The sequence below is a fragment of the Camellia sinensis genome, chromosome 8 (genome assembly GCF_055761805.1).
Source record: "Camellia sinensis isolate YWXY chromosome 8, ASM5576180v1, whole genome shotgun sequence".
NCBI lineage: Eukaryota > Viridiplantae > Streptophyta > Magnoliopsida > Ericales > Theaceae > Camellia > Camellia sinensis.
Window position 1 is genome coordinate 62269504 of NC_138968.1, and position 16512 is coordinate 62286015.

At 41.1% G+C, this 16512-nt stretch overlaps 1 long non-coding RNA gene across 1 annotated transcript in view; it reads left to right on the forward strand.

Annotated features, from left to right (window-relative positions):
• The window catches only part of LOC145796554 (uncharacterized), a 144736-nt gene that overhangs the window by 87697 nt on the left and 40527 nt on the right, over positions 1 to 16512 (forward strand). The gene's annotated exons all lie outside the window — the stretch shown is intronic.

The following is a 16512-nucleotide window of genomic DNA, read 5'->3' on the forward strand; positions in this document are numbered from 1 at the left end:
GAAAGATCTAAAGAAATCCAGACGATTCTAGAATATTGTAGAAGATTCTGGAACATTAGAGAAGCTTGTAGAAATCTAGAGAAATCTAGAAGGTTCCGGAAGGTTCTAGAATTTTTAGAAGTATAGAAAGTACTATTATATACTAGAATAGTTTAGAGAGTTCTAGAATATTGGAAAGTATGAGTATATGCTAGAATATTCTAGAGGGTTAATAATAGCCCTTGGATCAAAATGATCCTAGCCATCCATTGAGGAGGTGGATGACTATATAAAGGGAAGTGACCTCATTTGAAAGGTACAAGACACAACAATCAAAAGTGGTGTCAAGTACTTGAGTGTGAGTGATTCCAAAAGTGAGGTGTCCTTGAGAGTCTTCTTGTATACTTGAGTGTATCTTTACATCTAAATAAAGATTCACTTTTGTATAGCCGTTGTGTTCTAACTCAACAATGTTTTTAGTCTGACAACTTGTCACTACTAGAACTTGCCCCTAGAGGTCTAGGTCATGGCCGACCGGTAATCCTAGATTACCTTCGACCTCAAAGACAAAATCAAAACATATAATTATAAATGGGGCTTAGTGGAAGCAATAACAAAATATAATAAGTCCATTAAGCGGTGCTTACATGACAAATTTCATAATTAACTTGAAGTCTGTTTATCATCCATAGCAATATTTATAACAAACTTGAACTTTAGCTTCATATACAAAAACATATTCCTCAAATAGCATAAACAAAAGACTAAACAAAAAAAGGTTGACAAAGCTTGGCTTCACCAGAGACCATGTAATGCCCCATCACGGAGGCACTTCACGAACGGTTTTTCAAAAAGGGGTGGACTCCTGAGCAACTCTAGACATGCCGATCCACATGCCCACCTACATATATAAGGGAGTGGGGTGAGTTAAAGCCCAATGAGCAATATCAAAATAAAGAGATTAAATGAATGAAGTCTGATACAATACAAATCATATCTTGCATTTCCAAGTAATCAAATAATGAATTCAAATTGAACATTTGACATATGGAAATCCATTAATCAAACATCATACGTGATACATCCAAAAAAGTAACAAAGGGGCCCAAAGGCCTAATCAAAGAGACCACCAAGGTCTAGCAAAGGGACTACAAAGGTACATACAAAGCGACCATAAAGGTCTAGCAAAGGGACTACTTGGGTCATTCATCAGAGATCTCTGTCAATTCAATAATTGAAAGGCCATGGTATTGTTTTTCCCAAGCAAGGGTTTCACTATAAGATGCCATGAATACTTTTCAAATAGGACATTCATTCATTCAAATAAAATAACATTTCATAAATATCATTCTTGAAACAATTTAAAATACATTTCAAATTTATCTTTATAGAGATACTACACACAGTACGCTTAAATTGATGTAAGCTTCGGGCGACCAACCTACACAAAACATATAACAAAGATAAACATTGAAACACATTGACTAAACAAACATTATATCTTAATTTAATTTATCAAAAATATATATATATATATATCTTAATTTAGTTTCCTCTAATGTGTTTCTAGCTTATTCCATCTTTAATGATGCCTAAACAATGCCCAAGAATGCTCAAAAGAGCATGAGAATGAAGATATGCATGTAGAAGGGTTCTTCAAAAATTGTTAAAATAGGGTAGTTTGCTCGAGCTCACCTTTGGTCACTCAAGCAGTCTACACGGTCTGCAAAAGTGCTGGATGCTCAAAATCTAGGTTCGATAGTCGCTTGAGCCAAGTGCAATGAGAGTTGAGTTCGCTCAAGCGGACTATTGGTCGCTCGAGCAATGTGCAATGCTCTACAAAAATACTTGAAGCTCTCATTGTGCACTCAAACGACAACTTCATTGCTTGAACGATGAGGCCGAATTCTAGGTTTGCAAAATAGAATTTTGAGCTTCAAAAACTTGTTTTTGTGATTCAAAAGCATGCATGGCTAGTCTACACTCTTAGAAATACTTTATAAAAGAAAAACACATGATCAATTGCAAACCATTTGCTCAAAACTTCTTCAATTCATGAAATCAAACTCAAAACCTTCATAAATTAGCCATGCATATGGAATTCCCAACTCTTAACACTTTGATGATCATAAACATGCAAAGAAGAACAAGCTTCAAAGAAATTTCATGAAAATATGCTAGGTTTAGACTTCCATGCAAACTAGGATAACAAATATCCATATAAAAGATGATGAAATATGAGAATTCAACCTTGATCATGAACCTAGTTTAATTTCATCTTAACTTCACAATTCCTTACAATTTTCAAGTGATTAGTTCCAATTACCTCATTAATTCAACTTCTAAATGGCTTCTCTACAAGAATTAAGGGTTGTAAATTTGCCTAGCGCTTGAATTGATGATTTGGTAGATGAATTCACTCAAATCCCTTTCTCCTCTTCACTATCTACAAGCTTATCTCTCTCTCTCTCTCTCTCTCTCTCTCTCTCTCTCTAGGTTGTTCTTTCTCTCTCAAAATCTCAGCACAAAACAAGTGTGGAATGAGCTTAATCCTCCCTTATGTTCTATATATATAGACACTTAGGATTAGTTTAGGTTAATTAAATGTACTTATGGCTAGTTAAACAAGCTTTGGGTTAATTAAACTAACTTAATTCTAATGATTATTTCTAATTATTTTAATCTGAATCAAATTTTAATTAAAGTCTCCAAAAAGCTCTAAATATTCTGATTAGCCTATTTAACTTGTCAATTTTTGTTTCTGAATTCATTTGGACCTTCAATTTCTGATTCAAAGTAAGCATTCTAAGATATATTTCATAATCAACAGATATACACAAAATTAAGCACATAATCATGCAAATTTTCTTAATAAAATAATATGCAAAAATTATATGCACGTTGGGGTTATCACACAACTGCTTGTTAAAATAGCAACCTAATGCTGTAAATTCCACTCAATAGCTCAAGGTTGTTTAGATTAAGAATTTTCCATGTGAGATGTAGTTATATTTAAACAAAGTTATGAGAGGGAATCAATTTAATTGTCAGAAATTAGAATATGGCATCAAAAAATCTGGTGGAAAATCTTTTTTTGTTAGATATTCAATCAAACTTTTAGCTGGATTGGTGAATCTGAAAATAGGAGATGTTATTGGACTTTGTAAAAACTACATCTCTTAACTTTGGTTTGATTCCAGAAGAAAATGACATCCGAGAGCCACTGTTGGCTCTTCCCAGGATCTTCAGTCTTCTACTCTTTAGATTTGATATTTTTCTATGGACATTAAATCATGTTATTAGATCAACCTTCCACCTAAAAAACAACATCGAATTCAGTTCAGAAGATAACATGGAGCTGGTCTTCTTTCTGCCTTCCCAACTGTTCTTGTAGAATGGCCAATCCACTTAAATGGTTTTAAATACTTTGAGGTTTTGAAATGGGAAGAAGATGGAGGCATGTGACATCATTTCGGTCAATTTTGACGGAATTAGTAAACAGTAAAGAGGAAAAGTGCAAAATAGATCCAAACCATGTGAGGGCACTTTTGCGTATATTTAAATGCTCTATATGCCAAAACAGGATTAAAGAGGATTTTGCATATAATTGTCAAAGCATTATAAAAGGTAAACTTTTTTTTATGATAGTAATATTTAAACCTCATTCTGCAGGGAGAGAAACAGTTACCACTGGCAAGGTGTAGACGTCTCCCGAACACCCTGGGAGGGAAATCCTGTTTCGTTCATTATGGGCTCACTACAGTTCGGGACTCTCAAATTGTCACGGTTCTAAATCTGAACCAAAGAGTCCAAATCCGGCAAATCGTTTTTGAAAATAGATTTTTTTGTAAAGAAATGCCAAACATGGACTGCCTTACTAGATACAGAGTCGCCACCTAAATATTTTTTATGGGAGAATTTAGGAAACCCTGACTCGTTTGCCTAAGGCCACGTGTCCGTCATCACCAAAGTTGTTTCGGCTCGGGAACTTGGGTACGATTGGGGAAGGTCAACTATGAGCACCCCCGCTCGCCCGATCCGAAGATCGGCCTCTACTAACCATGTTATATTGTTTTGAAAACGTTATGTATTCTTATTCTGATTAATTAACTAATCTTACTATGTGATGCACACAACACAAAAGTATAGACTAGATCGCCTAATTTGGAACAAAGCATTGCATATCCGTTTGTTCGGAAAATGGTTTGAAATTTGCTACTCGCAAGTAGACTAAAACACAGATTTCAATGAGTTGTTCCAACTCAAGCAATCCAACCTTCACCCACAGGCATTCAGGCAGATATATCACATAAGCATATAGCCACATGGTAAGCATGCTGTCATGTTAACATTCACACTCATGCGAGATGCTAAAGCATAAAACACTTACAGTGTACTCCAAGCCAAAACAAGGAACTTGTTAGCAATCAAATGTATGATCCAAGTCCATGTTAAATGAATAATGCATTACAGGAAAAATGCAATCTAGAATAGGCTCGGCTAATCCTAGGATGGCATGTAAAATGTAACAAGTAACATGTATTCAAGTTAGATTTGAAATACTATGCAATTAGCATGATGCGCTGAGCCCGGTGCATGCAATACTGATGAATGAATGCACGCATGCATAGCATAAAGTATGCTAAATTAAATATGCCCTAGTACTAACCATCAAAAGCAAGTAAGTAAAAGGAAGAAAGAAGTGGGGATTGGAAGACATGCACACACGCACCCACACTTATTACACATTCGCCCTCGCTCGGAGGGACCAAAAGAATAATACAAATTAATTAACCTACAAGCTAATTAATTATTACAGACCACTTAATTAGTTAAGCAAATTAACTAAGCTAAGAAAGCAATAAAACAGCCTCGGGAAGAGAGTCCAATGCATGCGTGCTCAGGTTTGCTCGGAAATCCGTCACCATGCACAAGCTGCCTCTGTTTACCCTGTTCTGCATCTCTGAGACTTACACAAATCCCAAGGATGCTCCAGCATCACTCCCTGAAGGTTGTGGGATGTCATCGGCCAAGGGGGAACACCACCGGCTATAGGGAATTGGTCATCGACCATTGATATGGCTCTTGGCCTCAAATGTTTGGCCGGTCGGCAATAGAGATGGTCGGCCGACCATGTATGCCTGCAGAATCCTGTTTTGACAGCAGCAGAGGACAAACATGGCATGGCAATACATTTCAAGCAAATGTGTGCACCAGCACCCTCCTTATCATGTTTATGACTCAAAGGAGGATGGTCCTCGACCCTCGGACCACCAATCGCGCATTTCAATGCGCGATGGTCCAAAGTATGCATTTTGATGTCAAAAGTAATGCAAACCAAACAAACAAATGGACCCAACCTCTATCATAATCGATTTAAGAGGCAAGGCATGCATGCCAAATGCAACCTAAGCATGTGAGCTAAGTATGCAATATGAGCATGAGGGTAAGTAATATAAAGGTGCAAGCATGTAACAAGTATGCAAGCTAACAAGCATGCAAATGATATGTGACAACATATCAAGTGAACATGTGACAACATGTTAAGTAACTACAAGGGGAATGCATGCCAAATGCAACACAACTTTAAGCATGCAACAACATGCCATGGGCCAAGTATGTGACAACATGCCTATGGGCCAAGTATGCGACAATATGCAAGGCAAATGTACACACAAGCATTCATGCACACAATGGTCCAAAACTTCAGCATGAGGAAGTAACTTTTAAGCCCAAAACAATGGCTAATATGCTAAGCACATGAAGGCAAATGTACATACAAGCATGCATAGATACATGGTTCAAGACTTAAGCATAAAGAAGCAACTTTTAAGCACACTTAAAAGGGACAAACATGGGCATATGGTAAGCATACTAAGCTCTGAAAATCATGTTAAGGATGGTGCCAAACCAACTAAACAAGACAAACAAGGCATGCAACTATGTCCAAAACTCAAGGCAAGCCAAGGGGCTTAAACCATGGCTATATGATGCAAGTCCCAAAGGGCCATGGGGACTCAAAACCACCTCAAGGCAGACCAAAACAAGGTCAAAGGCACATCTAGATGGCATCTAAATGCCCTAAGTCTAAAGACATGCAAAAGGGTTCAAACATGGAGCATAAGATACCAACCTCTTGAAGCATTAAAGGAGCATCAAATGCAAGCATACAAGCATACCACAAGGACTGAAATGATATTATAAGTGGTGCCAAACCACTGAAACAAGCCAAGTAATGGATGCTCAACACTCACACACCCAAGGCTAACAAGCCAAAATGCAAGGTGGCTATGCAAAGCATGTCATGGATGGCCAAAACAGCTCCAAATAGACCTTAAGCATGCTAAGACATGCATAAAAGCTTCACAAAGCTAGGCCAAAAACATGCTAGAAACAAGGCTCAAAGCACAAAGCGTGTTAAGGCAATTCATGGCATTACAAGACAAGTATGCAAAGCAAGCATAGTGTGTCTAAACCAACTTAAAACAGTGCTATATCATGACAAAATAAGCACAAATACTACTCAAGACATGGCCAACATGAACTTAACAAGATGCTCACATATGAGGCTAAAATGGCCAATATTGAAGGCAACAATGAGAGGGGATGGCCCTCTCCTTCTTAGGACCTTAAAGCACCATTCCCACTACTGAAATTCCACTGGATTTCAGTGGTGAGGAGGCCCAAACAAGGTGGTCCCGGAGCTCACCAAAATAGCACAAAATAGGGGGCCAAACAAGGTGGTCCCGGAGCTCACCAAAATAGCACAAAATAGGGGGCCAAACAAGGCCTAAGAGGGGTCAAACAATCCCAAACACCAAAACAACCTTAAACAACTATTTTAAGCACTTAAAATCAAAACTTTTATATGTTATAAGTTAAGCTTAAAAATAGGTGCAAGGATGGCTAAAAGCCTATGCAAAAATGGGGAATAAAGAGAAAAGTTCTTACCCTTGAAGACCTTCTTCACGAGGACCACTCCAGCCCCTTCTCCAAGCTTAGATCAACTCAAGAACTCCGAAAATCACTCCTTAGTACCTCAATAGCCAAAGGAAAGTGTAACTCTAGGTGTTTGTGTGCAAAACTATGAACAAAACACCTTAATACACACACAATATGGAAAAGAGGGAGATATAGAGATAGAATAGATACGACTATGCTAACCCTATTCCAGAGCTTTGGAACTCAACCTTCTAACCCTTGAGGAGGGAGGAGAAGGCCTCCCTTTATAGAGGATCACTCTTGCAAAGCTTATAAAACAAGCTAAGTAAGAGTGAAATCCCTCCATACACGTGTATGGAGGGGGTGCAAAGTGGGTGCCAGCTAGCACAACTGGCACAAAATATCTACCAAAAGTAGATGCACAGTGGTCAGCTAGCCAAAAATGCCAAATTGACCAAATAAATGGTCGACCGACCAAACATTTGGCCAATGGCAACAAAACAATGGCCGGTGGCCTCAAGCCATGGCCGGTGAGATGTGGGGATGGCCAACACGCCATTCCCTGCTCCTCAAAAGCAAAACACAAGTGTTTGGTGCAAAACCAAACACAAAACAGGCAAGTCGAGAGGTCTTGAGGCAAGGCGCGTGGCCCAGAGCTCCAAGAACTCAAGACGAACACGAACATGGATGATCACTGAGTGTTCAAACGGTGACGTCCAAGTCTTGAGGACGGTCGAAAATGGGGTGTCTACACAAGGCATGTACCCCTGTTTCCGACACTTGGCTGCCAACATGAATCTGTTCTTGAGTTTCATCTGTTGATGGAAATTATTAGTGATTCTAATTGTTAATATATATATATATATATATATTGTTAAAATGATGCAATCTCATGTCCTAGTGTGGGAAACTTCGTGTAACATAACAATGCAATTTGGATACAGATGCCAAAAATTTGATTTACAATTAGAGAACTTTGTCAAATCTGAAGTTGTGCAGGATATGATTTCTAGGATTTGGGTTGTTTTTATAATAGCCTACAGAGCTGTTTAAGTTTTCCTCAGCTTTGCTATTTAGATAGGCACAGTAGATACTACATATTTGTTTGGAAAGTTGTTTTTTTATTAACTTTTTGACTAAAATGTAAGATGCAAAAAATTGAAGTGTTTGAGAATGATTTTTTAACTTTTTTTTTATTTGTACTGGGGTGTCTGGATCAAAACCTGACTAATTTCCAGGAGTGCTTTTTTTTATTTGTACTGGAGTGTCTGGATCAAAACCTGACTAATTTCCAGGCGTGCACGGGCCCTTGGTAAGGAGTTTCTCACACAAATGCACCACGATGATTTTTTAACTTTTTAAAAAAGACTTACAAAAAGTACAGAGGATAAAAATATATATTTTCTACTTTTTTATACGACTTTTTAATTTTATTTTATTTTTATTTTTTTTTGAGTTTTCAATTGTTCGACTATATTAACCTCTTCTCAAACAGACTTAAGAGAGTCCCAATGCGTACTCGCTCTCTATCATGTTCTTGTTTTACAATTTGTTAGGACTCTTTGTTGTCAAATTCCATGGATCAAAACCGAGGTTGTAATAGGATCTAGTTTTCCAGATTTTTCAATTTTTGGTCGTCCCGTTCGAGGGGGGAAAGGGACGCTCAAGCAGGGATTGCAAGCTCACAGCATCTCTACTTCGCCTGAAAAAGTATTGGATGGTGTGATTCGACGCTCGAGCGTGAAGCCTATATGAATCACACAATTTTGAAGCCTCCGATCGAGCGGGAATTCACACGCTCGAGCGGACTGCGCGAACACAGATTCTTGGATTTCTATAAGGAATTGGTTTTCTTCCAAAACTAGGATTACTTTGGGTTTCTATAAGTAGTTGGTTTTCTCCCAAAACTTGAATAACTTCTCCAGATCTTCTTCTTGGGTTCTAAGGTTTATATCTGGGGATATTTTTGCTAGTTTTCTTTGATGTTTTCATTGAGTATTCAACTCATGGTTTAAGAATGTCACGCCCTCAAAATAAACCCATTATATGTATATCATTGACATGCATTATTTAAAGAAAACAATTTATTCATTCATTCATCAGAGTATTACTAAATAAAAACATTACATGTAACATCAAATTAAATGCCCGATGGGCTTACATTTTTCCAAGCCATCACTTGGACACAAAATATGAGTTCTAACTCAAATACAAATAAAGCCCTAGGCTTGATTATTCATCAAATAAAAGCAAACAACAAAAGCTAGTCTTCAAAATCCAAATCCTTCCAAGCTAAGTCCTGGGAGGTAGCTTATCACCTGGACCTGAAAATGATGTTCCCATAAGGGTGAGCCACAGCCCAGTAGAAATATACTAAACCAAATATAAGCATTGAATAAAGCATTAGTATTTAATAGATGGTTAACCAAGATAATCAATTACATTACTATCCAGTCTCATGACACTAATGTCTAAAACACGTTTTACTTTCCAACATTATCAATCTGGCTCAGAACCTGGCCAAACTTACAACAATGAACTATATATATCATATTCACATTCTTCCAATGTCAACAAACAATTGAGACTCAGGCTCAAATCAAAACACTTCATACTTCCAGTTTGATACACATTTTAGTGCTGTATCAATTAAACACTTCAATAAAAATAAGCACACATAAAAGTGATGCTAATGGAGTCCATCCCCTATCTCCTCCCAAACAAAATCCGGTTTAGAGGTCCATCCCCTATCTTCCCCTAAACCGTGGAGTACATCCCCTATCTCCTCCCACACAAAACAATGTATGCATACACATAACATATACAACACACAATCAATACACATAATGTCTGTATTAATTCAGCAGTCAATATTGATGACTTAATCAATGATTAGTTTCAGTTATCCCTAATCCACATGCAGTGTCTACAACAAGCATGACTATCCTCCACCGATAGCCCACAACAGTTATTTCTAGATTTGGAAATAAATATACCATCAATTCAATAGGCGAGTGATTTACATTATCCAACTACACCATTTAACCAATAACTTTCCCAATTTCATGAATTTAACCAAATTCCCCAATTCCCTTAAATTAATTATACAAATTAATTAATTAACACAACTAGGGTTTCTCCCAAAATTATCAAAGTAACCCCAACATATCATTACACTAAAACTTAGAACAAAACTTATAAATTGGAGTAGGAAATCCCTACCTTGAAGATCACAACTAAAATAGAGAAGATGGAGATGATGACCCAAAATCCAAAGTGCTCCAAATCCTCTCTTTTTCAGATTAAAAGAAAGATCTCGTGAAGCTCTACCTTTCTTCCAAAGGAACTAGGGTAGAAGACCACCGGAAATAGATCAAATCTTGGAGAGAAGGTAAGAGTAGAGAGAGAGACTCTCAAGGGGCGGTTTTTAAAAGTTAAGAGATGAAAAGGTAGGTCAAAAAGTGATCAGAAAAGTGAAATCACGGACTGATGTAGTCGACTCTACGCTCGAGCGTAGAAAGCCCCGCTCGAGCGTAAGACACAGAATCATGCTCGAGCGTGAAGAAAGCCGCTCGAGCGTCGATTGCACCCTCACAGAAGTTTTGCAGGCGCTGCACCCGCTCGAGCGTCAAACTCCCCGCTCGAGCGGAGGAGCAAAAACAAGGGATCACGCTCGAGCGTAAAAACTACCGCTCGAGCGGAAGAACTGCAGAGCAAAATACTGGGAGATGGAAAATCCCGCTCGAGCGTCAAAAATCCCGCTCGAGCGGAGAAGCAACAACGAAGGGCCCGCTCGAGCGTTAAAACCTCCGCTCGAGCGTGAAGGCCAAAATCTGGGCATCACCTATTGGCATCAAAATTCAACCAACCTGTACCAGACCCGTCCAACACAACCTATACTTCAAATACAAAGAGATTAAAGGACAACAACAACCAATAAATAATGACAGGATCTACGGAGCCTAAGTCCGGATACAATAATCTAAAGAGAAAAGACCGGGGTCGCTATAACCTCCCCCCCTTAAAAGAATTTCGTCCCCGAAATTAAACACAAGGTTTTAAAAAAAAAAACAAGTTTTCTCAAATTCCAACAATATGTTAACTCAATAATAAACAACTTGGCCCAACACCGGCCATTCCATCTCTTAACTAAGAGGCATGCCACAATATGCAAAACAAACATATATTTCAACCTGCATTAACACTATGCAATTTTCTTTCAATTTCAAGGATTTTCAATATATTCAACATATACAATGTTCCATTAAACTTCCATTTCGAGACAAGTTCCAAAATATTTTCATTAACCAAAACATTCACAATGTTCTACAGCTTAAGACATATATATAAAGCTCTAAAGTTCGACAATATTACAAAATCTACATACAAGATTACAAATCGATAAGCATGTCCGGATATTTTTCGCGGACTTCCATCTCACGTTCCCAAGTGGCTTCCTCCACACCATGATGTTTCCACAAAACTTTCACCAAAGGAATGGTCTTGCCTCGCAAGACTTGATCCCGCTTATCCAAGACCCTAACCGGTCTCTCCTCATACGAGACATCCTCATCAACTACTAAATCGGTCCAATCCAATACATGTGATGGATCCGGCTCATACTTCCGAAGCATACTCACATGAAACACGTCATGTACTCCGGACAACTGCGGCGGCAAAGCTAAACGATAAGCAGTCTCGCCAATCCTCTCAAGGATCTCAAAAGGACCAATGAATCGAGGGGACAACTTCCCGCTCTTCCCAAACCTCATCAATCCCCGTCTTGGTGATATCTTCAAAAAGACATGATCACTCACCTCGAACACCAAAGGTCTCCTCCTACGGTCGGCATAAGATTTCTGACGACTCTGGGCTGTAACAAGCCTCTTACGGATAAGCTCAACCTTCTCCGTCGTTTCCCTCACTAACTCCGAACCCAACAGAGGTGCATCACCCACCTCGGCCCAACAAACAGGAGACCTACACGGTCGGCCGTATAAGGCCTCAAACGGTGCCATACCGATACTAGATTGGAAGCTGTTGTTGTAGGCAAACTCCACTAATGGCAAGTGCCTCTCCCATGACCCGCTAAAGTCAAGAACACAACCCCGAAGCATATCTTCAAGGATCTGAATAGTACGCTCGGACTGCCCATCAGTCTGAGGATGATAAGCTGTGCTAAAGGTCAACTTAGTGCCTAAGGCACTCTGCAAGCTCTGCCACAACCTGGCAGTAAAACGAGGATCTCTATCTGAAACGATCGTCACTGGAACCCCGTGTAACCTCACTATGTCCCGAATATATAAATCGGCCAGATGATCAACTGAATCTCTAACACGCATAGGAATAAAGTGCGCCGACTTAGTCAACCGGTCCACAACTACCCAAATAGCATCACTACCCCGTTGAGTCCTCGGTAGACCCACAACGAAGTCCATAGTGACATGTTCCCACTTCCACTCGGCAATAGGCAAGGGTTGCAACAAACCCGCTGGCCTCTGATGTTCGGCCTTCACTTGCTGACAAGTAAGGCACTTAGATACGAAAACTGCCACATCTCTCTTCATACCCCGCCACCAGAATTGGCGACCCAAATCCCGATACATCTTAGTGCCTCCCGGATGCACCGCAAGGCGTGAATGATGGAACTCTCGGAGTACCTCCTCTCGACAAGACTCCGGCACAAACAGACGGTCTCGGTATCTCACACTCAGGTCGGGATACACCGTCAAACCTTTCTCAACCTTCCCACCAGAAATCTTCTCACGGAAGGATTCTACCTCAAGGTCACCCCTCTGAGCCTCTAACACTCGAGTCACAAGTGTAGGCTGTGCAACAACAGAAAACAAGGCCGCAGCCTCAACAGATTCGCCCAGAAGGAAATTAAACTCTCCAAGTGCACCCAACATCTCCCATTCCCGGATGGCTATACTAGCTATGTCACCAACAGGTTTCCTGCTAAGGGCGTCGGCCACCACATTGGCCTTTCCCGGATGATAATGCAATTCAAAGTCATAATCCTCAATAAATTCCATCCACCTCCTCTGCCTCAAGTTCAAGTCTTTCTGTGTGAACAGATATTTCAGACTCTTATGATCCGAGAATACCTCGAACCTCTCACCGTAAAGATAATGTCTCCAAATCTTCAAGGCAAATATCACAGCTGCTAACTCTAAATCATGCGTAGGGTAATTCTTCTCGTGAACTTTCAACTGACGTGAGCCATAGGCAACCACTTTCCCCTCTTGCATCAACACACAACCAAGACCCTCTCGTGAGGCGTCACAATAGACTGCATAACCCAACCCTCTCTACGGAATAATCAAGACTGGAGCAGTGGTCAGTCTAACTTTCAACTCGTGGAACGACTTTTCACAAGTCTCACTCCAAACAAATTTGACTCCCTTCCGAGTCAATCTAGTCAAAGGCGAAGCTAATCTGGAGAAATCTCTTACAAACCGGCGATAATACCCAGCTAATCCCAGAAAACTGCGGATCTCAAACACACTCTTAGGCTGTACCCAATCTTGTACTGCCTCTGTCTTGGATATATCAACAGACACCCCTTCCCTAGAAACTACATGGCCTAAGAACTTCACCTCCTCTAGCCAGAACTCACACTTCCCAAACTTAGCATAAAGCTGATGGGCTCTAAGTAAATCAAGCACCACCCTCAAGTGTTCCTCGTGCTCTTCCTCTGAAGGTGAATAGATAAGGATGTCGTCCACGAAGACGACTACAAAACGATCTAGAAATTCCCGGAATATCCGGTTCATCAAATCCATAAATACTGCCGGTGCATTGGTGAGCCCAAATGGCATCACCAAAAACTCATAGTGGCCATACCGCGTACGGAATGCCGTCTTTGGAATATCCTCCTCCCTGACTCTCAACTGATGATAACCTGATCTCAAGTCTATCTTCGAGAAACAACGGGAACCTTTCAACTGATCGAACAGATCATCTATACGGGGCATAGGGTACTTATTCTTAACCGTAGCCCGATTCAATTTCCGATAATCTATGCAAAGTCTCAAAGCACCACCTTTCTTTTTAACAAAGAGGGCCGGTGCTCCCCAAGGCGAAACACTAGGACGTATAAAACCCTTGTCTAGTAACTCCTGGAGTTGGATCTTCAACTCAACTAACTCAGCTGGAGCAAAACGATAGGGTGCCATAGAAATCGGCGCCGTGCCGGGCACTAAGTCAATAGAGAATTCAATCTCTCGATGCGGTGGCAAACCAACAAGATCCTCGGGAAAAACCTCCGAGTACTCACACACCACCCTTGGCAACACAAACTGAGTCTCACCGTCCTCACTAATCGAAAGGTTAGCAAGTAGACCACTAAGCTCACTCCGTCCTCGCGGAACATACCCCGGTGGCAAAACACTACCAACACGGTCCCCCAGAAAATGAAAACACTCACCATTCACGGTACAACAAGTGACTCTCTGGCGGTAGCAATCAATAACTGCCCGGTATGACGATAACCAGTCCATACCCAAAATAACATCGAAACCTCTCATAGGCATAACTACAAAGGAAAATGGGATTCTATGGTAATCAACCTCTATATCACAACCCCTAACACCGTGTTTCAAAATCAATTCACCCCCAAGAGGCGACACTACACAAATAGGAGATGCTAACTGTGCTAACTCCAACTCCAAAACAGATGCAAATGCAGCAGACACAAAGGAATGAGATGCACCCGTATCAATCAAAACATTAGCAACCGAGTTGCAAAACAAGAAAGTACCTCTCACAACAGATGGAGCCGGTACAAGATCCTGCGCGGTAACGGCATACACGCGCCCAGATGACCTCTGATCAACCTGCTCACCCCTAGGAGCATAAGATTGTTGCACCGACTGAGACGATGAAGCCCCCTGATTAGCCCTCGAGGCCTGGCCCGACTGAGCTGGCTGCTGACCCTGAATCTGCCTCAAACCAGATGTACCAGGTGTGCCACCCAACTGGGGGCAATACCTCTTCATATGCCCTGGCTGACCACACTGATAACACGAGAGTGGCTGACCTCTACCCTGACTCTGGCTCTGAGATCGAGCCGAAGAAGATGCTGCTCTCTGAACTCCTCCCCTCTGAGGACAAACTGGAGACTTGTGGCCCAACTGGCCACACTTGAAACAGGTAATGTCTCCCTGACTGCCTTTCCCCGAACTAGCACTCGGTACAGGAAAAGTCGATCTCGAAAAGCTACCATGAGACTGCTGGGGATTAAAACCCTTCTGTCTCCTACCATCACTCTGACTATCCTGACTCCTCTTGGAGCCCTTCTGCCCTTCCTCCTCCTCTTGCATCATGATCTCCATATGGGCTGCAGCATCAACCATGCGCCCATAATCCCGAATCATAGTTCCCCCAACTCTCAGCTTGAGGCCACGCCTCAACTTCTTCTCAAACTCAATACAGCGGCGTTCCTCAGACGCCACTAACTCAGGTGCAAACCTGGACAAGCTAGTAAATGCAGCCTCAAACTCGGCCACAGAAGAACTCGACTGCTTAAGCTGACAAAACTGATCTCGCAGCTTCTCCCTAACTGCCGGAGATAAAAACTTCTCCTGGAAAGCATTCACAAAAGCCTCCCACGTACCTCCTATACGCCCCTTAGTAAACTTCCACCACTGACCCGCATCCCCCTTTAACTGGAAAGATGCCAAGGTCACTTTCAACCCCTCGTCTTCGATGCCCAGCATCTCAAACGTCTTCGTTGTCTGTTCGAGCCATTCATCTGCCTTAAGCGGCTCTTTAGGATCACCCACAAATTCATCCGGATTGGACCGGAAGAACTCCCTCTTCAGAAAGGAAGGTCCTGCATCCGCAATACCAGCCTGAGCTTGATTCTCAGCTCTGAGAATGCCTACTGACTCCCTGAATGCCCCTGCTATCTCTCGGGCTAGAGCGCCCATAGCCTGCTGGCCTACTGGCTCGGCCACATTGGCCTGGCCAACTCCCTCCTGAACTGCTGGAATCTCCTCTGGCACAGGCACCTCCTGCCTACCCGGCCTACCACGCCTACCGCGTCCTCGTCCTCGTCCTGACATACTAATAAAGGAAACAAAGACGTTAGCACATTATTAAATGTGCCGAAACTAAACACTCGCGTCCTAATGCATGGGACAGCAATAATTCATTCCACGTAAGCACATAATCACATAAGCACCTACGAATTTCATTCCTGGATAATGATAGTCCCAATGCGTTGCTATAGTTCCGGTTGGAAGCAGCAGTGATCAGGTGCCTTTCCAACAAGACTACTAGAAACTCAAGGGTCAAATCACCATCCTAGAAACTACATTCCATACCCACATAGTCACATAAACATGTTATCACGTAAGCATATAACATTACACTAAGTCTCTATCAAACGAGACGAACCCATTGTGATACTAATCACTTCCCACGTACCCAAAGTATTCAAACCCGGTACGCTCTGATACCAAGTTGTCACGCCCTCAAAATAAACCCATTATATGTATATCATTGACATGCATTATTTAAAGAAAACAATTTATTCATTCATTCATCAGAGTATTACTAAATAAAAACATTACATGTAACATCAAA